General features: G+C 27.8%; 1 protein-coding gene across 1 annotated transcript in view; it reads left to right on the top strand.

Annotated features, from left to right (window-relative positions):
* Positions 1–25,075, top strand: part of LOC113375603 (probable G-protein coupled receptor 27) — a 521,019-nt gene that overhangs the window by 276,110 nt on the left and 219,834 nt on the right. The window contains exon 4 of the mRNA XM_026615534.1: positions 12,864–12,919. The gene's annotated coding sequence lies outside the window, so the exon portion shown is untranslated. The remainder of the gene's footprint in view (positions 1–12,863; positions 12,920–25,075) is intronic.

Here is a 25,075-nt window from a genome sequence, read left to right as displayed (position 1 = left end):
TGTGTATATTGCTAATGATCATTTTTGACCGCCAAGTGGCATTTTTTTTAATTTTTTTTATTAGATCTCCGAAACCGCTAAATCTACCTTCATGAAAATTTGATCAATTCTTCATCTTGTCAAATGTTTTTTGAATTATTAAAATCGGACGCACCATTCTCTTAAAAACTGAGTTACCATTTTTGGCACTTTTTGTCCCGCATCTTCGGAACGGCTAGACCTGCCTTCGCCAAAAACTTATCAACACGTCTCCTTATCAATACGAATCGAATTTTTTTGAATTATTCAAATCGGTTGATCGGTGTTCCCGAAATCGTCGACGAAAATTTGTATCCGCACACACACACACACGCGCGCTCGCACACGCACATACATACACACACACGTCCATTACACATACACATACATCCATTTTTTCTAAGGTATGCCAAAATATTCAGAAACGTTTGAAACGTAAAGATATATAAAAATTTTCATTTTCGATTTTTTTGCGATTACTATAACTTGCCCTACGGGAAGCTAAACACCTCATAACCCATAGATCAACAAGTATAACCTTACCCACAAAACTCGTCATACCGTATCCAACACACTTTTGGAGACAAATTACTTTTGTGATCGAGCTAAATTGTCTACGCAAAATTTATTTGCTGGTAATTAACTATTACCAACTTATAGCAAAATAAAACTAGCTGTAAGTGGAATTCTGTCTTAAGGCAATTAAGGCATCGTGCCTTTAGGCAAATTGCTGGAACTTCCCGTACCAAAAATTATTTTTTTTTTAAAAACGATTAACATTTTTAAAAATTTTACTTCGAAAAAATAAGATTTTTGAGAAACTATAAATTGGACAAAAAATTATTTTTTTTTGAAAAAAAAAATTAAAAAAAAAAAAAAAATTTTTTTTTGAAAAAAATATGTTTTCTTTATTTTGACATATTTTGGAAGATCTGAACTTTTTTTCAGAGCAATCGTACTGCTTTAACTGCATAGAGACAAAATATAAAGCGCGTAAGCGCCGCGTCTCTGTCTAACGGATAAACATTGGTACGGAACCCATAGGAATGTAAACAAAATTTATACTTATTGTTAAAATCTCTATAAAATATCTGATAATTTGATGTGCATATGTCTAATGCTCATTTTTGACCGCCAAATGGCATTTTTTTTTACTTTTTTTGTTATATCTCCGAAATCGCCAGACCTGCCCCTATGAAAATTTAATCAATTATTCATCTTGTCAATACAAGTGAAATGTTTTTTGAATTATTAAAATCGGATGCTTCGTTCTCTTAAAAACAGAGGTAGCGTTTTTGGCACTTTTTGCCCCATATCTTTGGAACGGCTAGACCTGCTTCCGCCAAAAACTAATCAGCACGTCTTCTTATCAATACGAATCGAATGTTTTTTGAATTATTCAAATTGCTTCATCCGTGTTCCCGAAATCGTCGACGAAAATTTGTATCCGCACACACGTACATACTACGCACACACACACACACACACACACACACACACATACATCCATTTTTTCTAAGGTATGCCAAAATATTCAGAAAACTCTGAAACGTAAAGATATATAAAAATTTTCATTTTCGATTTTTTTGCGATTACTATAACTTACCCTACGGGAAGTTAAAAAGCAATCTATCTGTATACAAGTAGCAGTTAGTATTAAAATAAATCGAAAGTAAGAACTTTGAATTTTTTCAAAGCAATGCGATCTTCAGATCATCTAAAGGTAGGGCGCTTACTGAATGTAATTATGGTAACTTGTTCAAACAAACATACTACATTAGTATAGGCTAGCAGCTTTAACAACTGTCACTATAGTGACCCTGGCACAACGGTACTCAATCTCCTCTATTATTAACAAATTCGATACATACTTTACTTTAAAAAAATGAGATAATGTTGGTGGACCCATTTACCTGCGGACGTTCAAGATTCGTTCTACCCTATATACATAAAAATATTAAAATAAATAGTTAATGATGAAAGAGAGTTACTTTGAAAACTTTTTCGAAAACCCAACATGTAGAATTCTTAATACAACAAATTTAGTTAACGTTTTCTTTAGTCTTGCTATAAAACGAACTATAATTAGTTATAATACCAATCAAAAATCATATAATATTTTATTGTTTAAGATTTTTAATGTATGTATGTGTTCATATTATTGTATGTTTGATTACAATTTTCTCATATTTAAAAAAAAATACAAAAAAATCTAAATTATTTATTAAAGAATTTCATTTTATCGGCAAAAAATGGATAACGTTTCAGTAGTTTTAAAGTTATTGAGAAAAAATTACTAATAGCATTCTGTATAAGCATTATTATGAAGTCACAGTTTTTTATAGACAAATAAAAATAAGCTATACAAATAAAAATACCAGTTTACAGATATATTATTATGAATATATATTACCGTAAATATATATGCTGTGAGAACTAGTGATTATAAATAAGTGTTTAAAATTAGAATGATTAAAAACCATATAAAATGTATACTGTATGTTTTATAAAGAAACATTCACTCACCAGAATTGAAGTTTAAATATTGAAAATTTTCTAAACTTCTTTATGATTACTTTAAGCAAACGATTTTAATTTTTCTGGTTAAATTTCCCTGCGGTTTTCCATAGCAATATGTAAAAAAAATCAATATTAATTAAAATACAACTCAGAAGATGTTTTAACAGTGCTGAAATAAATAATAAAAGCTAGAAGCAGAAATTATTCACTTGTAAATGTAAATAGAATTGAGCAGGGCACAAAGATCCAATTTGACTGTGAGCAATTATATTATGAAAACTAAACCGATTATATCAAAACAAGTAACACATATCAAACAAACAACTATCTGACGATGTTCAGTAAAATTCCCGGCTAATTCATAATTGTAAAAATGTACTTCTTTCCTGTTTTTCAAAAAAATGTCATCTTGTGCTTTTCATCACATTTGCGGGATAGAATGTTTGTGAACAATGATGTCTTATTCTTAATTTTAAAGGGAGTTTGCGAAATAATAGCTATTTTATTCAACTAATGCAAAATAATTTAAATGTTCATTTTTACCTTGATTTGGCATTTTATAAATAGCTTTTTGCAAAACTTTTTTTTTTTCTTTTTATGTTTTAATTTTTTTAATTATTTACACCTTTGCCAGCGTAAAGGTTTAGTTGGTTTCGTTTAACACTACTCAGGTGCACTTTTATAGAGGTTATATAAAAAGGATAATCTAACTTTTAAACTTAACGTTTTTAAATTTAAAGTGCATGGTTTAATAATTATTGTTTGATTGTTCATAAAACTATAACAACAACATCAAATGCGCAAACAATTTCATACACAAGTATTTGAAAGGGGCGATGTACAATATAGTCTAGCATTCTCTATTGAAAAATCTTAATATAGTGTCTACTATTTGTCAGTATGTGTCTATTTACTCGTACTTGAAGAAAGAGAGATTGAATCGACGTCATGAAAACGGTCGGGAATACGTAATCTTGCACTCGGAAAAGAAGCCCCACAGGCAACAGGTAGCTAAGGAGACATGAAACGAGATGGAAAATAGTCGGAGAGCCTATAGGATTATACTTTTAATAGATATTATTTAGTTTAAAGACGTTTTTATCTAAGATCATATTAATGATTTAAAAAATCTGAACAAATTTTAGTTAAATCAATCTACAAAATTATATTTAATATATTTGATATAGTTTTTTTTTGTATAGCGAAGGAAATGCCTTTATGCATTCCAGACCGTATTAATATATATACCAATATCTAAAAAATGAGTAAAATTAAGAATGTTTGTTTAGGTAACAACAATATTTGCAAGTAGAGGGAAAAAGATGCATAACTAGCCATCATCTTATTGATTCTTGCGACGCTGTTATCAGGTGATAAACGGAAATGTTTGAAAATCCATAACAAAAAGTATTTTCTTTTGTGATAGTTTTTTTGGTTGTAAGCACTCTATTGATTAGTTAACAAAATCCTAATATGATTTTCAAATTTACCCGCAGGGTAGTTATCGTAATGGGCCAAAAATCGAAAATTAAAATTTTTGCATATCTTCACGTTTTGAAGGTTTCTGAACATTTTGGCATACTTCAGAAAAATTGGATGTGCGTGTGTGTTTTATGTGTCTGTGTCGTTGTGGGCATTTTTTCGTTCACGTTTTCGGGCGCACGGATCAACCGATTAGAATGGTTCAAAAAATATTTGATTTTTATTGATAGGGAGATGTGCTGATTAGTTTTTTAATTCTTCAAAATTACAAATAAGACGTCGGATCTATATGCCAACAGGCTGTCCTATTTTACCCCGCCTATAGAGTAAAAAGAACTAGGTGACCATTTTTTGACAAACAGCAAATAAAACATAGTTTTATGGAAATTAATAGCAAATATGTAATCGGGTAGACCAGAACCATTGGGTACGGTGACGGTACTTTTTAATCTTCAACGTTTTGTTAAATTACCAATTTGCTTGAAAAAAGTAAATTAAATGGTAATTTGAACATTTCTCTACATGGAAATACTGAAATATTGTCTTTAAGTACGATAATTTATTCATAAAGTCATATTATACAAGAACAGGGCGAGTGTCACAAACCTCCACACCCCCAGGGATGGTTGTGACAGGCATAAAAATAGGTTAAAAGACAATAGGTGTAAACACCAAAATAACTTCATTGCCAGAAATGACTTTTATTGTCAGAAATATGTAACACAGACTACATAATCATTCAAACAAAGTCTATGAATGTAATATAACAATATATAACAAAATATAATTTTTACACAAAGGCTATAAGTAACTTTTGCGTTCTTTTTTTCTTAATATTGAATTTGTCTTTCCCTCACTCTTACAAATGTAGTTTTAGTTACGTTAAAAAAAATTATCTGTTTAATCTTTATCCAAATACTACAAGAAAAACATGCCACAACTGTATCCTCATATATACATATTTAACTTCCCTTAGGGTAACTTATAGTAATCGCAAAAAAATCGAAAATGAAAATTTTTATATATCTTTACGTTTCAGAGGTTTATGAATATTTTGGCATACCTTAGAAAAAAATGGATGTATGTGTGTGTGTGTGTATGTGTGTGTGTATGTGTGTGCATGTATGTATGTGCGTGTATGTATGTGTGTGCGGATACAAATTTTCGTCGACGATTTCGGGAACACGGATGAAGCAATTTGAATAATTTAAAAAACATTCGATCCGTATTGATAAGGAGACGTGCTGATTAGTTTTTGGCGGAGGTAGGTCTAGCCATTCCGAAGATATGGGGCAAAAAGTGCCAAAAACAGTACCTCAGTTTTTAAGGGAACGGAGCGTCCGATTTTAATAATTCAAAAAACATTTTACTTGTATTGACAAGATGAAGACTTGATCAAATTTTCATAAGGGCAGGTCTAGCGGTTTCGGAGATCTAACAAAAAAAGTAAAAAAAATGTCATTTGGCGGTCAAAAATGATCATTAGACATATGCACATCAAATTATCAGATATTTTATAGAGATTTTAACAACAAGTAAAAATTTTGTTTACATTCCTATGGGTTCCGTATCAATGTTTACCCGTTAGACAGCGACGCGGCGCTTATGCGCTTTATATTTTGTCTCTATGCAGTTAAAGCAGTACGATTGCTTTAAAAAAAAATTTAGATCTTCCAACATATGTCAAAATAAAGAAAACATTTTTTCTCAAAAAAAAAAATTTAATTTTTTTTTTTTTTTTTTAATTTTTTTTTTCAATTTTTTTTTTCAAAAAAAAGTAATTTTTTGTCAAATTTATAGTTTCTCAAAAATCTTATTTTTTCAAAAAATTTTTTTTCAAAAATGTTAATTGTTTTTTAAAAAATAATAATTTTTGGTACGGGAAGTTCCAGCAATTTGCCATAAGGCACGATGCCCTAATTGCCTTAAGACAGAATTCCACTTACAGCTAGTTATTCGATAATTTGCTCCTCGACTACCAGAGCAAAGAAAGAAAAAGATGCTCTGTTTGAAATCCGCTCAATGTCGGATTGAGTTTCACGTCTGGAAACTAACATTGAATTTTAGTATTAAGACGTTTTTTCTCTCATTCTAAGTACAATTCACGGGCACTATGTTCATTCAAGAAGAAGATTCAGTAATTCACAAACTAGTGTTATTATTTAAGGTGCAGAATCAAATATATTATTACTTTGAATGTAGATTGAAATAACATAGTTATTAATTATAAGAAATTATTCATAAAAAATAGTTAAGTTTATATTATTATCATTGAATATAATGAATAGAGAAACAACTATTGAGTTATTTATTCAACATGTCACTATAGTATACAATCTCTCTTTACGGCTGACAATTGTAAATTCCACAAATTCACTAAAGGTCCTTAACTATTAGACAGTTGTAAATATAATAGTGCATAAAAGAAATTTTGAATGCAGCCTTTTAAAATTATTTATTTATTTTATTTTGAATTTAGTAAACAGCTTTTTATTTATTTTATATTGGTATAGTTTAGTATAAGAAATTCTATTTGCAATTCTGATTCTAATTCTATTTTTGTAATATTAGCAATAAAAATCTATTGTCATTAAAAAAATGAATGAAAAGTTTTAGGTAAACTCTGTTCTGAAGTTTTAAATACTTCATCTATTGATTGCCTGGATTTATATCAGTATAATAGTTTATTGTTTACTTTCGTCATTGCCAAGGTCAAGGTTCATTTCACCCCCATGACATGTAAGCTATTATAGATGTCATATAAAATCATCTGTCGATTTAACTTAAAAACCTAAAAACTAACAACGAAAGAAAATACTTCTGTTATGGATTATCTACATTGCATTTATCTCCCGATACTGTTATTGTTTGATTTGGTGTGGTGGCTGGTTACACATCTTTTTTCTACGTTCAAATGCAGTTTGTAAAAATATCGTAATTTTGCTTGTTTTTGAGATATTGGGGGTAGATCTTTTTATCCGCGGCCATTCAATTTCTTCTTTACCCTATATATATATATATATATATATATATATATATATATATATGTCTTTGATGAATATTCTTAGATATTGATAAAAGTCACTATTCATCCACCCTTTTGGCTAGGCCACACCGATGCTCTCAGCTGGTGCATTCACCATAATCTTTTCATTATTTGACTAGGAAATACGAAAAATGGGGGTATGTATTGACTGTTAGCACTCATACAGAACAAAATCAAATAACTGAAATAAATTACGTAAATTCTCACAGAAATATCAAAATTTTTACTGTCCGGCACTAAGGGACGACTTAGTGTCCGGTGCTAAGGGACAGACATTTTCGTTCATTTGGTGGCACCTACTAAAATTGGATAAAAGATTTAATAATATTCTTACGAATAACAATCAGGTACAACTTTTGTCTTTGAATACCACTCAAATATAACTGCATAAATATGCTAGAATTACTTCCATTGATATTTAGGTTACGCCGTGATTTTGCGCCTAAAACAGGAAAGGGTTGATCTCGCCGTGGTCGTGTGCGTCACAGGTGAGGCTTGGCGTATGATCCTGTACCTTGGCGTGTGCCCCTCATGCCCCTTTCACTTGTATTTTAAAGTAAAAAGATTTATACTCGCTTAAATAACACGTTTTAAATAGAGTGTCCGGTACTTGGTGCCATCCGGCGTTGCGGGACTTCGCCCTACGCACACATTTTACATGTGACACAAACTCCAAACGGACAACATGCTTCGTTTGGAATAAGCTTTTTTATAAAAAATATATTATTTATTTTTATTTTAATTATACAATTATTTAAAATTTGTCATATAATTCGACGTTTATCAATTTGTGTTTCATATTTTTTTTGTGCAATTTTCGTGTGTTTTTGTGTTTTTTTTTTCAATTTATTTGCATGGTAAATTCTTTACATTCGTTTATGTCTATGTTTGTATTTTCATGTTTATATACTTTTACAATATATTTGTTATAAAACAAATTTATTAAATTGATTAGATTTACGCTTTTTTACATGTTTTTGATTATATTTTTCTGTAATTGCGTATTTTTTATATTGTTTTAAATTGTAACCATAAAATTTTTAATTGTAGCGCTGAAAATGGGTCAAATCAGGATTCGAAACGTATGTTTTCATAATAAAAATATTTTCCTTCAATAAAACCGTTTTTAATTACCTACTGAATAGATGCCCAAGAACAACTTTATCATATATATATATATATATATATATATATATATATATATATATATATATATATATTAACAAAGTCTAATAATCGGGCATAACATCAATAAAAAACATGAATTTCTTTCAAAAATTTATTTTAAATCCATACGTTTCGGCTATAATCCTAGCCTTCATTCAGTGGAAACTAAAAATAAAATTAAAAACTAAAACAATTGAATTGGAGTGAAAAGAAAAAAATAAAATAGTAATTAGTACTTACAATTAGTTGATCTTAGTGTTAGATTGGAAAATTTAATAATCCATGGTATTAGGATATGGTAATGCACTACACTATGTATTATAAACATTAACTTGAAATTACACAATATTTTCACAAAATACTGATTTGAAAAAATCACAAATGAATAGTGTGTTATTCGTAGACTACGAATAACACACTATTCATTTGTGATTTTTTCAAATCAGTATTTTGTGAAAATATTGTGTAATTTCAAGTTAATGTTTATAATACATAGTGTAGTGCATTACCATATCCTAATACCATGGATTATTAAATTTTCCAATCTAACACTAAGATCAACTAATTGTAAGTACTAATTACTATTTTATTTTTTTCTTTTCACTCCAATTCAATTGTTTTAGTTTTTAATTTTATTTTTAGTTTCCACTGAATGAAGGCTAGGATTATAGCCGAAACGTATGGATTTAAAATAAATTTTTGAAAGAAATTCATGTTTTTTATTGATGTTATGCCCGATTATTAGACTTTGTTAATACATATGTCAACATCAAATTCAGAATCATACAAAATATATATATATATATATATATATATATATATATATATATATATTTATAAGTTCTAGTAAATGTGTAGGTACATTTTTATATTATTGGTATACCATATTACTTATTTTCTTTCTTTCACTAACATTATTGTAGTTAATCTCATATGATATAAAAATGATATATTAAATATACAAAAATAATTAATAACTTTTCTCCAATGTATTGCTATCACGAAAATCTAAGAATGATTTACGGTTACTAATAATTAATAATATTCCAAAACAACACATGTATTTTTCTTCCTCTTTCTATCGATATTGAAGTAAAATTGTGCTACGAAATTAATTAAAGGTGTGTTGTCAGAATTCCATCGAGTAGACCGAGTGGATCCAATCTGTATTCTACGAGATCATAAATTACTCTCCGGAAGAAATGCGGAACATGCGAACAATCGTAATATATTACGAAGCAAGTCTATCGGAAAGAATTGCAAATTTCCACTATTTTTAGATGCAGTGTTATTTTTAATACAGAAATTACTCTAAGCCATTACAACAGAATATATTGATAAAAACGTCCTGATTTTATATAAAACCCGCAGTTTAAAAATCTTAAAAAATTATATTTATGATTTTCGTACAGGAAAAATACATTATTGTATTCATATGCTTAATTGGTAGGGGAAATACAGACATAACGGTATAAATGGACAAAATGACACAGTAATCTTATTTAAAAATTGCCTAGTTTTATTAACATTTTCGCGACAATGAACTTAGCGACATGAAGTAGTATGAAGATAGTAACGATCCTGTTAGACGTTGAGCGTCCTTGTCACAGTCTGAATGTAGTAATTACCTCAAGCGTGTTTCGTTTTTGTTGCTATTCGTAATTATTCAAATAAAAATCAATTAACTTATGTCAATACTAGTGATTTCGATTAATTTATTGCCAAAGTCAGGTGCTTGGAGAAATTTTGATTATTTATACATTTTTGTTTCATTGCGGCCAAAATGACATACTTATACAATGAACCGAATAACACAAGTATTAATTCATAAGCATTACAGGTCCAGAAAATACATTAAAACCCGAAGGTGTTTGGATTTTAACTTCTATTCCAAGTATGCAGGAAATGATTGCTAAGAACAGACCAAAAGATTCACCAAAAAACCCTATTTTTCAATTCTGAGTCCGAGTTTATGCTTCATGTGCTAATGTCGCAAAAAAAACGAAACGAATTATTTGTGAACTGCTTGCTTGAAAATTAGCATCTCAGTATTTTGTCTTAGATATCATTAGAAAGATAAATATCATTGAAAAACAAACCACCATGTAATTTTTTCTGTATATTCCTTAACACAACAAATTGTCACACAATTCTACTAAAACATATTTTTTCTTTAAAACTTCGAAGGATAGAGCATGAATTAAATAGCTTACATGTGGTTCGGGTAAAAAGACCACCTAATCCTTTATGGGCGTAAACAATGAGAAAATAGTAGATAAAAAAGTTAAATAAATCTAAACATGCTATTGTACAAATTAGATTAACAGTTATTCCAACTCTAATGATGAATTCTTTTGATGGTGTATATCAGGATTGTGTGATTTTTGCGAAAAATGTGTATAATAAGTATTTTCAACATAAATTGTATTCACCTAAACTGTAAAAATTATATTTCAAGAAATGATGAGTACAATCATGATAAAATTAACAAAAAAATCAACTAAAACATGATTTATGACATCAATAATTGTCGATCTAAACTTTTGTATACTACATTTAACAATATATTTATATATATATATATATATATATATATATATATATATATAATATAATATAATTTTTAAATTTGTTGTTTATTCAGTTATTTAATTTTGAACTGCATCGCATTGATTAAATTATGTAGCTTTTTATTAGGTAAATTATTATAAAAATAGCAAAAAAACATATTTTTACAATGATTTATTGGATCGGAATTTTAGTGAACATTGTTCGATAGTTTTTTGTTTGATACAGAATTATTTTCCTTACCGGATTTTAAGAAATTATGTTTATTCATGTTGAGCTTGAAGTAGATTAATTTTGAAAAAAAAATCAATAAATATAATTAATCATCTTAAAATAATATTAATATGTTTTATATGAAAATGTTGACTTGTTTGTCTTATTTAAAAATGTTGACGTTTGTATGTATGTATTAAGATCAAATTTATTAAAAATTTAAAGCTATTCTTTGTTCATTTACTTCTGTTTGCTTAAAATTATTCCTTTTGTATAATTTGTCATTTAAAAGAGAGCGAAACATTATTCACTTCTCTTTAAAATACGATTTTTCGAATATTTTTAATAAGCTGTAACAGAGGAGTCGCTTTGAAACTTCAAAAGTGTTTGCATCAAAATTAAATTCAAAATGAAAGGCATTCCTGTAATGGTTTTACATTGAAATGAGAACGGAGCCTCGAATATTCTCATGTAAAAAATGTGTACTTGCATTTCTGAGTCACATAACATCAGTACTGAATAATATTATCAGAAATGCCATACATTAGTCAATAATTAAATTATATTACTTTAAAAAGTATTAAATTATTGACATGATTTATTTGTGTACCTACTATACAGTAATAAAGTTATATTCAGTCAACAATGCTTTAAATTTTGAAATTCATTTTATACTATTGTATTCAATAAATAATGTAAAGTATTAAACAATTGTTACATTTTTTCTATTCTATGAAGTGATGTTACATGAAAGTGTGCTTATTTCTATATTAATATGAAAGTTTTTTAATTTAAATTTTTTGAATAAAAAAACTATAAGCGGAATTTAATATGTATATATTCTAAATAATAAATACTTGTTTTTATATTTTTTCAATTATATTACATATCTATTATTACATACATTGCATATTTAACGGTATTGCATTTCACGCAACTATTTTTATGCTTTGATAAAAATAGACATATGTTTATATTTTGTAAATACATTTCATGGGATTTGTTTAAAGTTTAAGAAATAAATTCCAAAGTTGTTTTGTACAATTTTATTCGGATTTCAATAAACATTTTCAATCACTTACTTATTTTTATGTTAATGTGAATAAATTTATTTTATCATGTTTGTATAAGTAACTAATTAAATTAATAATGACATTTGTAGAATTTTAGTGAAATAAAAAATTTACATGTAGCAGAATAATAGTTTTATTTGTTAAAATTTCTGCAGATATTATTTTATTATTTTATATATTTTATTTATTTATATTAAAAATTTATTGAACTTTGCATGTAATTTGTTGAAATTATATGTAAAAATATAGAATCATTAATTTTTTACTACAATATTGTCGTCACTCTATTTAATCGTAGATGTTTAATTATAAGTGATATTATTAGTTTTATATTATTAATGTACAATTTATAAATATCTATAAATACAACATTATAGCCAATTTGTTTGAGTTGTCAAAGTATCAGATCGCTCCACCGTAAAATACCGTAGACGCCAAATCAATTTTTCTTCCTTTGAATAGCGTACCGAAATAGGAAACACTAGGCTATTATGCTTTTTTATTATAGTTCGTTATTTGTTCACAAATAATATAAGGTAATATATTAGTTACATGCATTTTTCCATACACTCAGAACATTCCTACAAATTAGATTATCAATCATACTATAAATAGGACGCGCTTTATCCATTAGGATTTAAAATAATAATTTATGGAATGCGCAATTTATATATTGTGTAATAGTTTATAGAGTATAGAATTATGTGCATAGAATAAATATAACTACTTAAGGAAAACAAATAATTTAAATTTAAATATTTTTTTCTTTATTTCAGTAATTCAATCAGGTAAATCCAGATGATGTGGATACAAAAACTCAATAAAACATAAGGTAATATCATTTAATCTTATTTCAACAGCATACATGAACACTCATATATATATATATATATATATATATATATATATATATATATGTGTGTGTGTGTGTGTGTGTGTGTTTTTCAAAAATATTTTTTTGCTACAATTTTTTTTTAATTTTAACTTGAAAATAATCGTGAACTTCTTTGGCACGTATTTTTATTATTTAATCAACTTCATAATACAATTCAAAAAACAGTTGTGTATTTAACACAGTGTGCCAGGGTCATTGCATTTGTCTATTACTTAATCTTAGTGAAAATATATGATTTACCAAATAGTGCAATTCTGAATAATATTTATAAAAAAAACTGTTTTATTGTGTTTGTTTGTTTGTTAGTGCATTACCATATCCTCATACTATGGATTATTTTGATTATGTGTTTAATATTAGGATAAAAAATTGCGAGTACTTTTTGTTTATTTACTTGTTCTTAAAACAATTTTGCTAAATTTTTGAGTTTCAAAAATTCGACTTTAGTTCTACTGAATTGTTTGGACTATAGCCGTAACTTAATTTAGAATATTTTTGATTGATATAACATAAATAGCCCGATTATCAAACCCTGTCAATACATATGTCAACTTAATATGTCAACATCAAATTCTGAATTATACATTTGTACACACACATATATACAGGCTGTTTGAGACCTTGATGTCAAGCCAAAACGGGGTAATAGTATTGACCTTAACTCTCCTGAAAAAAATGGAAAAAAAATTATCTCACGTAGTTTGGAAATTATGAGCTTTTAAGTGAAACCTAGATCTTTGATGAAATAGGACCATTTTTTGATTATTGTGTATAACTTTTACTGATTTCGTTCATTTAAACTTTAGAACCGTGAATATCATTTCTAGGACTACCTATCTATGTATTTAAAATGTTTAAAATTGGTCGACTTTGAGAAGCCCTCCTTTAAAAAATGTACTTAAGTGTGTTGGCAAGTTTCATAAAAAATTGACGCAATTATGCAGAATTGTATAATGGTAGAACACTTAAAAACTTTATATAACTTTATTTTACTCTATAAATGACATGTTTTTTGCTAGTACATTTTACTCGCAATTAATTCAAATTCTTGACGTGCTAGACACAAATATTTGTCTATATGTGTTATCACAATATCTTTGTCATATATGTGTGCGATCAAAATGTACATGTCATTTTTATGTTTTAATTTTTTTACTGAAAAATGTTCAATAAACAAATTATCTAGAATTTTACCATTTTACAACACTGACTTTTGATGAAACTTGCCAACACACTTTAGTAATATTTTTTTAAATGTCTTTCAATAGTCGACCGATTTTAAAAAATTTAAATTCACAATTCAACAGAAAGTCTTAATTCTTAAAAACTGAGGCAATATTATTATTGTCTTATTGTAGTTTTAGAAATATTTTCAGAGTTTGAATGAACAAAGTTATTAAAAATTAACCACAATAATTAACCAAAGTTATTAAAAATAACCACATAATTCGACCAAAGCTCTAGGTTGTACTCAAAATCTCATAATTTCCAAAAAAATTGAAATATTTTTTCTTCTCATTTTTTAGGAGGTTAATGTGACACAACCTGGGACACCTTGTATATATAGAATTTTGTAATATGAGTGGAACGAATATTAAATGTTAAATGTGAACAATACAACACTCAGATTTGTAACAAACACTTTATGTGGTAATTACAGACGTTTCGAGACCATGGTAATGGTCTCATCTTCAGCGTAATGTCAAAACAGTTAATTATATACTAACACATTCTTTAATATTTATTTAACTTCCCGTAGGGTATGTTATTGTAATTTATTTGAAAACATTCAATATTCCTCAAACATTTCGTTACGTTACGGGAAGTTCCAGCAATTTGCTTTAAGGCACGATGCCACCCACCCCACTAGTTTAAATTACATTTAACTTCTGGAAATACAAAAAACTGTGTCAAGTTTTGTAAGAGATAGTTGGTGTTTTTTGTAATTTCTAAAATTAAATGCAATTCAAATAAAACATTAAAGAATATGTGGTATATAAGTAACTGTTTATATATATATATTATATATATATATATATATACATATGATAATTGTTGCTATTGCTTTGGGCCTACATGCCCAGTAACATTTCAGTTTACATATCCAGTAACATTTCAGTTTCGACGAAAAAGCTTTTGCTATTTCAATAATCATCTCTCGAATTATACCAGTATCATATCTATATCACAGAAGAATTATTCGATTCGAAACCCGTAACCATTCATATAGAGATATCGGTACCGGCGCTCGGCCGGTCCGGCTTACGACCTCAACGCGACACCATTATCCCTTTGAGGTAACGAAATCAGCTTTTTTGTTGTTGCACGACCGACAGACGACTCTTTGAAGAGCGACTTTCAAATCACAGTACGTGCTTTCACCGAAAATCCAGTTTCGAAAGTATGAAGAAACTCATTCACGTTACAATATACACACAATAAAAATATATTACAATACATTGTTATGTATGTGTACAATATATTGTTATCGTGCTCTTAATGTTATTAATATCAGTGCAATTTATGAAGTTCATAAAATAGATTGCGGCTTTATATAGAATCAAGTTTTTTTTCCCAGTTATTTTTCCGATCGATATCAAAATGTTTCAAACTCCAATAGGAATAATTGTTCGGGAAATGTTATTGACGTATATATTATATAATATATATATATTATATATATATTCTTTTTTTTTTCTTTATTTTTTTTTTAATTCGATATATATATATATATATATATATATATATATATTATATATGATATATATATATTATATATGTATATATATATATATATATATATGCCATATATATTATTTTATTTACGTATATCAGTATCGAACACATGATTCTTATTATAATTTATTTATTTACTTCCCGTAGCGTAAGTTATAATAATAGATAATTATCGAAAATGGAAATTTTTTAAATATATTTACGTTTCAAAACTTTACGGTGTATGGCACCGTGCCTTAAGGCAAATTGCTGGAACTTCCCGCACCGTAATGAAATATTGAAGGAATATGAAATGTTTTCAAATACTGTAACTTTTATTATTCGTATTTAGACAAAATATAAGAGCCCATGAATTGAACAACAACATTTTATATATATATATATATATATATATATATATTGTGTGTGTGTTTACATGAATAGTAAATAAATAGAACTTATTCAATCGGATTTAAAATGAATCACAAACTGAATTGCAAAGTCAAAATTATTTAAAAAATAAAAAAATTAAAAAAACGAAATATATATATATATATATATATATATTTACATATATATATATATATATATATATATATATATATATATCTTTTTTTCAAAAGTAATAGCTTCGTCAACACGAACAGAAATTTTTGTATCATTCAAATCGCATGCTTAGTTTCCTGAAAAACTCTTATTTTTTACAACATTTAGCTCTGTATCTCCGAAACGGCTGAACCTGCCTTTGCCAAAAACTAATCAGCATATTTCCTATCTATCATAGAAAACGATCCATGTGCTCGAAAACGTAGACGAAAATTGTATCCATGAAGGTATGCAAAAAAATTCACATTAGATTTTTGGACGATTACAATAACATACTCTAAGGGAATTTAATACTTGAATAGTCCGATAGGTGCTTGTTTGATGAGTTATGTGTAGCGATATAATGTTTATTTTGGACAGTATAATTACTCAAGGACAAATTTGAATTTGCGACCGCCCTCCTACGCTAGATTTCATTCTCACAATTTCAAATGATTCTAAACCTCAACGTTTTAACCTCAATTGTTTACATATATCGAAAAGTTTATACTTTTTGCCTTAAGGCAAAATGCTGCCTACACCTAGTCAACTACCTACATATACAATCGATATAAATATGTTTCACAATTCAATATGAATATCTGCTCCAAACCGTAGGAGTATTTGCATTTACATTTGTCATCTCCCATATTGGAGATATAAATTTGTTATTATATTTGAATGCATTTGTTAACGCATGAATAATAAATATTTCCGTATAGTAGTAATATTTATAACTCTAAAATATATCTTATTATTTAGAAAATATATATATATATATATATATATATATATATATATATTAGTGATGTGCCGACTCGAAAAATTCCTGATTTGAATGATTCGAATCAGAAAAAAACCTGATTCGAATCATGATTCGAATCAACTCGAATCAAGTATATATATGGACAAAAAAATCATGGATGTATTAATTTAGTAAAAGTGATCCAAATTTATGATCAAAATTGTCAGTTTAACCAATATACCGACAAAGTAGAAATTGAAAACATAAATTACTATCAAAAAGTATATTCTGAAAATGATTAAAAATGATATAATTTTGAGGAGGGCTGAAACATATCTTCAAATTAATTTACAATAATAGATTACCAAACAATTGTGCATCACTAAAGCATATAAATAATATTTGGAATCATGGGTCGATTGTTTATTTTACTATGTAATCAGTAAAGGATCGCATCTAAACTGAGAGCTGAAAGTTAATTTCATTCATGTGAATTCAGAAGTTAACATTATTTACTGACTTTCTGGTGTTTTAGTAACTGTTTCAAAAGAGAATTATATTGAAAGATTCCCGAAACGCGTTTCATAATTTTGAGTGGTTTATTCTGATAACATTTAAAATCTAAAACCTTAATTATTATCAAAATTGGGTATTGATATTTCACGTACAAAATCGCTCTCAGCGCTCCGTAAAATAAATAAACACGCAAGAACGACGACGCACTGTATCGCCCATACGGTTAACTCATATCGCTTGAACTCATATCGCTCGAACGGCTTGAAGTCGGGATGATTCGAATCAGAGTTGAAGTCGGAACAACTCATAACGCCGCTTGATTCGGTTTGACTCATATGAAGTCGGAACAACTCAGAACGCCGCTTGATTCGGTTTGGCTCATGAAGTCGGAATAACTCATATCGCCGCTTGATTCGGTTTGAGTCATATGAAGTCGGATGATATAGTTAGTCGATGAATGCGGTTAAAGTCACACAAAGACGTTTGTAATCGGCTGATACATTTAAGCATATTAAAGTCGGGTGGCTCGCATGATTTTTTCATTATTTATTTTTTTATATTTATATTTTATTTTTTATATTATTATATATTGAATTAATTTAAACATTTTTTTTATATTTATATTTATAAAAATTTTATATTTATGAAAAATTTGTGTTAATACATATTTTATCACAGTAAATATTTCGCGGCTTGATACGAGTTGATTCGAATCAAGTAAAATCTGATTCGAATCAAGTCGTTAAAGGCTTGATTCGAATGATTCGAATCACTTGATTCGACTTGGCACATCACTAATATATATACATTTAAACATACATTATAAAATATTTTTAACGATCAAAGCTATATCTGCGGGCGATTACATAGAACAGGCATAAGTGATCCATTTTTACTTAAATAAAATAATAACACATTACCACAAAGTATTTTCTAAAAGGAAGTTTTCAAAAATCAATAATTTTTATAGCTGAACCAGCTTCCGTAGGACTTTAATGAATTCATATGTTCATTAAGACCAAGTACTCTATCGTTATACCAAGTAAATCGTCTAATTTTTTTTAACAACATAAAAAAACTACTAATTTTCTCAAACTTTGATGAATTTTTAAAATTAAACTACTTGCCGTAAGGCCGTAATATTTCAGTAAGTTCTATAAGATCAGAAAAAGTTTCATAAGAATCGGCTTAATTTTTTTTCCAACAGAGGAAAACGGCTCGGTAGATTTTTACCTAAAACTAATCAGTATCATTCCCAACTAATATCTTTCTCGGCAGATCGTCGTACAGAACTGGCAAACGATAGTCTTTATTGGGATACATCAATGGCTTTTAAATTTCTGAAATCAGTTCAGGCGTTTTTGAGTAAAATGTTAAAATTATATTAGCATCCACGTTTCGGGGAATATTAGGGAAGAATGGATACTGTTGTGCCACTTTTTTATCCTTTTTTATATTATTGTTAATTTACGAGTAGTTCGGACAAAAGTAAATTAAATCGTAATTTGATTATTTGTCTACGTTGAAATACTGGAAAACTGCCCACAACCTGATCAAGCTTATTAACAAAATATAACACTATCTAACAAATAATAATTTTTTTTAAACAAAGTTGACAAAACTCTTTGTGAAATCTGTTTTTTTTCTTGTATTGAATTACTCTTTTTTCTCTTTCGCATTTTGTCTTGTTTTTTAGTTTTTTAATTTAAATTTTAGTTAAGTTAGACTTTATGATGAGAAATACATGTCACCGCACACTTTTGAAAACAAATCATCACTTTGACTGAGCAAAATTATGTAAGCAGAAGCTAATTGCTTTTTTTTTATTTATTTTTCTTATAACCAATCTGAACCTTGGGTTCAATGAGGTTATTTGCTGGCGGGTACAGGGCTTTTAGAAATTTCCCCAGTGGGGAATTTTCTTACCTAAATATATTGATTGTAATTTATTAAATCTTGCGGCCACTTTCTTTTTAATCTTCTCATAGGTACTTGTTTTAGCAGGTCTTTTATTAGAGTGTTTGGATGGTATGCGCTCCTTTGATGATATTTCGTACTCCTCTCCTTGATAACTTACTGTAGAAGCTAATTGCTGGTAAATAACTATTAAGGTTTAACTTACAGCAAAATAACAAACCGAAGTGATTTATCTGTGTACAATTAACAGTTATTATTAAAAATATTCGAACATAAAAACTTACTTATGACTCTTCAAAAGCAAGGCGGTCAACACTGTAGACTCTACAGATCACGTTAATATAAGGCACTAACTGAAAGCAATAATAGGACCTTATTCGAATAATCATTCTTCATCTTTCTCACTTTAGACTATATCTCAAAATATGCACAGTTCATCTGTTATGACGATTATCATTACCGTACCTTGGCACAACCGTACCCAGTCTGGCCTATGTGTTTCGACCAGATTTCTCTGTAATAACAAAATGATATATAAGTTTTCAGTAAAATTTTATTTTCAAATAATTTTTTTTTCTAACAAATACGTACTAAAAAGTGCTTTTACACTTTTTGCAATAGTAAGTTTTATCAACTTTTATCAACAATTTTTGTTAGTGAATTTTATCATCTTTGAAGTGATTTACGCTCATAAGACTTTATCGATATTATGAGTTAGGGTTAGTGATTAAAACTTGTACAAACTATTATATTTGACTCCGCCAATACTTCGCACTGAACTTGCTCGCACTCGCTAAAATGTTTGACGTTTGGAAAGTAAATTCGTGTTTCGAATCCATGTAGACGGGAAAAGCCTGCTTATTCAATATTTACATTACCAGAATACTTAGTGTAATATGGAACATCTTAAACTATTCAAGTTCCTACTACCATGGTATACACATATGTTGATCAACTTGCATCAAACACGTGTCGAGACGTTCAATTATATTGTATTATTTACACAAGAGAAAACATATCATATCAACTTTACTAAACAAACAGTAATTAATACTGAAGACTTCTTGCTGTAGAGACAAAATTAGTTAGGATCATACTTGAATCTTATATGGAGATCATTTGGCATTACTTGTATGCTATTTTGTTTTAGACCTCTGTATGCTATCAATAGAATATGATATTAATAGCAAAATTATAATCATTGAGGTTTTTTTAAACGTGTTTAATTAATTTATTTACTACTTCATTCAGATAGAAAATTCTACTTGGTAATGTGATGATTTCCCGACGTTTAAAATTATTTTTGGAAAAGTTTATGTCGCGTTTTATGGGCTGATTTCCCAAAAATCCTGAACTAATTTTGAAAAATCAAAACCTCTTTGAAAGATATTAATTGAAATTGTGCTTATTAGTTTTTGGCCAAATATCGGCCAAAAAAGGATTATTTATACATATCGGAAAGTTTATGCACTTTGCCTGAAGACAAAATTACATATACACAATTAATGCAATTCGATTAAAATTAAAAAAAAAACAATATTCTATAAGGGAAAGTAGTAGTAGGTTAAATAGCGGCGATGGCACAGTATCTATAAAAAAGACACATACTGAAAATAATTGTATTCAACAACATATATTATATATGATATAATATATGTTGTATATAATATATATATACTCTTATTTATATATACATAAGTTTTTGTTCGCTAAATTCCTTGCTGCTCTACCACCTGGAAAAACTAAAAAAACATGTTTAAATTTTATTTCCATAATGAATTATATATTGAAACATATACCGTTTTAGTAATGTGTTTTGAAATAATTTTATGTATATTTAAGCTGTATATATATATATATATATATATATATATATATATATATTATATCTATATATACAATATATAGAGCTGAATTTCAGATAGAAAATTCTACTTGGTAATGTGATGATTTCCCGACGTTTAAAATATTTTTGGAAAAAGTTATGTCGCGTTTTATGGGCTGATTTCCCAAAAATCCTGAACTAATTTTGAAAAATCAAAACCTCTTTGAAAGATATTAATTGAAATTGTGCTTATTAGTTTTTGGCCAAATATCGGCCAAAAAAGGATTATTTATACATATCGGAAAGTTTATGCACTTTGCCTGAAGACAAAATTACATATACACAATTAATGCAATTCGATTAAAATTAAAAAAAAAAAAAATATTCTATAAGGGAAAGTAGTAGTAGGTTAAATAGCGGCGATGGCACAGTATCTATAAAAAAGACACATACTGAAAATAATTGTATTCAACAACATATATTATATATGATATAATATATGTTGTATATAATATATATATACTCTTATTTATATATACATAAGTTTTTGTTCGCTAAATTCCTTGCTGCTCTACCGCCTGGAAAAACTAAAAAAACATGTTTAAATTTTATTTCCATAATGAATTATATTATTGAAACATATACCGTTTTAGTAATGTGTTTTGAAATAATTTTATGTATATTTAAGCTGTATATATATATATATATATATATATATATATATATATATCTATATATATATACATAATATATAGAGCTGAATGACTTCTTGGTACGGCAAGTAATGATAAATAGATTCTTGGATTCTTGAAAAAAGGTATATTATAAAGAATTTGTGTAGCAAAAACCAATCCAATTAAATTTAATGGAATTTGTATAGAGTATTTCAATACTATATTTATTCTTCGTTTACTCTAGACCAATTAAACTTTACATTCTATTTTAGTAAAATAAAGCATTTCAATAGCTAGTCTGTATATTTGCATTAAATAAGAATATAATTTACATAAATGAGCATTGATGCCTTTATGTAATTGCATAAATTAAGAGGATTCTTTTAAAGATAAATTGCTCTTGTACACAAAATGCATTTAGTATATTTCCTTTTGTTATGGTTGAATGTATAGTTAATACTTTGGGATTTATACATTTAAAATATATTCAGAGATTCTTTAAAAAATAAATTAGTAATAAATTTAAAATGAATTATCTATCTATTTTTAAAATTCTGTATTTGTATAATAAAATATAAAATATAAAGTGTAATTGTTTCTTCCTTATTATTACAATTTTTTTAAATATTGAGTCATTATATTTTGAGAAATTGATAAATTTAAATTCATATTACAGCATCTAGTTCATATAAGTTTACGAATTTGAATAAAAGTATAAAATAGTATTATATATATATATATATATTAAGGACCACCCCTTAATATGGACATTTTCGAATTTCCTTGCTCCCAAAAGCTCAAATGGTTCCAAATTGATAAAAGCAATTCTCTGAAAGTTTTAGCACTTAATATAGTCTTTTAGATAGAGCGCAATTCAATCAAAGTTTTGTATGGAAATAGCATGAAAACATTTTCAAAAATTCTGCACATTTGTCGCTAAGTTATACCTAAAAAATTTTTTTTTTAATTTTCAAAATTTTTTCCATGTTATTTCCATACGAAGTTTGATTAAATTGCGCACTATCTAAAAGTTAATATTAAGAACTAAAACTTTCATAGAATTGTTTTTTATCAATTTGGAACCATTTGAACGCTTGGGAGCAAGGAAATTCGACAATCTCCATATTAAAGACCTCCATATTAAAGATATATATATATATATATATATATATATATATATATCATAGAGATTACTGAATATTTTGGCATACCTTATAAAAAATGGAGGTATGTGTGTGTGTATGTGTGTGTGTTCGGTTACAAATTTTCGTCGACGATTTAGGGAACACGGATGAAGCGATTTGAATAATTCAAAAAGCGTTCGATTCGTATTGATAAGGAGACGTGATTAGTTTTTGGCAAAGGCAGGTCTAGCCGTTCCGAAGATATGGGGCAAAAAGTGCCAAAAACGGTAACTCAGTTTTTAAGATAACGGAGCGTCCGATTAGAATAATTCAAAAAACATTTTACTTGTATTAACAAGATGAAAAACTGATCAAATTTTGAATAAAGATAGGTCAAGCGGTTTCGGAGATCTAGTAAAAAAAGTATCATCATACCTTATATTTAACTTGGTTATTATATCTGAATAAATGCTATAAATTTGCCAATTAAAACTCTTTTAAGATTATTGTTACTTATAATTCGTTTCCTATTTATTCAAAATAAATATAAAATATTCAGTTCATATTCACTTAAAATCAATCAATTCATATGGGCCAAATATAAACATGTCCTAATAATGATTATTATTAATTAATATATATTTGCTTTGTAGCTTTAGGAAGCATATGTATTATGTTTGATATCATTAAACTTCAATATACTTTTAAATTGAAATTTATTATTTGTGTCAGCAGATATTCTGCAGTGATGAAAACAAACATTAGGAGATTAAAAGGTTGCGTGTATTAATAATATTCAGAACATGAGCATAGTTGAGAGATTGGCACAAATCTCTTCAGTGCACTCTAATCCGCAACTAATATTACATTCCGTTGTAGCACTTTGCATCCGATACTCAACGTCATCGTAAAGGCTCATCCTATCGGGCGGCGACGATTTTCCGTAATATTTCCCGCCCTGTGTGCCTCTCGCCCGGACACTTTCCCGACTTGACGCCTTCCCGCTGAGCAGTCATTAAGCATTCGCTCTGTGCCCGAGTAAACATCAAAGATTTTTAAACCATCCGATACGACAGCGTATTCATCAAAGATTTTTAGAGCACCTGCTGTTACAGAGTGAACATCAATGATTTTAACGCATCTAATGTGACAAGACAAACGTCAAGAATTTTAACGCAATTGATATGATAAACGTCAAAGGTTTTTAATGCATGTGATGTGAAAAATTCGACTCTTAATAAGTTATTGATATAATAGAATGCCATAATATTTCATGCGATGTTAAACCTGAAACATTAATACATCACATGTTAAAATTAATATTGATATGCGACAGTCAAATATAGAATTTGTTAAATTCTATTTAACTGCTATTTCTTTATTTGAACAAATTATATTTTTATTTTTTACTTTTTTACAATTATTATTCATTATGTAACTATTTCAAAGACATTGTTTGTCGTATAACATATTGTTTGACAAAATTGTCAATGAACAATAATATAATTGTTTCATAAAATAATTATTATTAACTTACCGAAGGAGAAGTTTATGTTTTGCCCAAGAATGCAATTCGATAATTTTATGTTTTCTCGACGTTTCAAGCCTTTCTGAATCGAATTTGGAAAAAGTATGTGAGTGTGTATGTATGGTTGTGGGTATGTGTATGTGTATGTGTTGAATTTTGAAAAATTGGTTTTAGAAAATGCTCAGAGTTATACTAGACTTTTGCACAATTTTCAATAATGTGTAATAAATCCACTGGAAATACTTATAAATCATTTTTGAACTTCCCGTAGGGTTAGTTAGTTATTGTAATCGTCCAAAAATCGAAATTGAAAATTTTTACATTTCTCGAAGTTTTGAAGGTTTCTAAACATTTTGGCATACCTCAGAAAAAATTGATGTGTGTGTGTATGTATGTAAGTATACAATTTTTCGTCCACGTTTTCGGGCGCACGGATCAACCGATTTGAATGGTTCGAAAAATAT

This window comes from Ctenocephalides felis, unplaced genomic scaffold (assembly GCF_003426905.1).
Source record: "Ctenocephalides felis isolate EL2017-DRISC unplaced genomic scaffold, ASM342690v1 CF-g0.4_SCAFFOLD_01886, whole genome shotgun sequence".
Classification (NCBI taxonomy): domain Eukaryota; kingdom Metazoa; phylum Arthropoda; class Insecta; order Siphonaptera; family Pulicidae; genus Ctenocephalides; species Ctenocephalides felis.
Note: the sequence above shows the minus strand (reverse complement) of the source record. Positions and strands in the feature narration are given on the sequence as shown.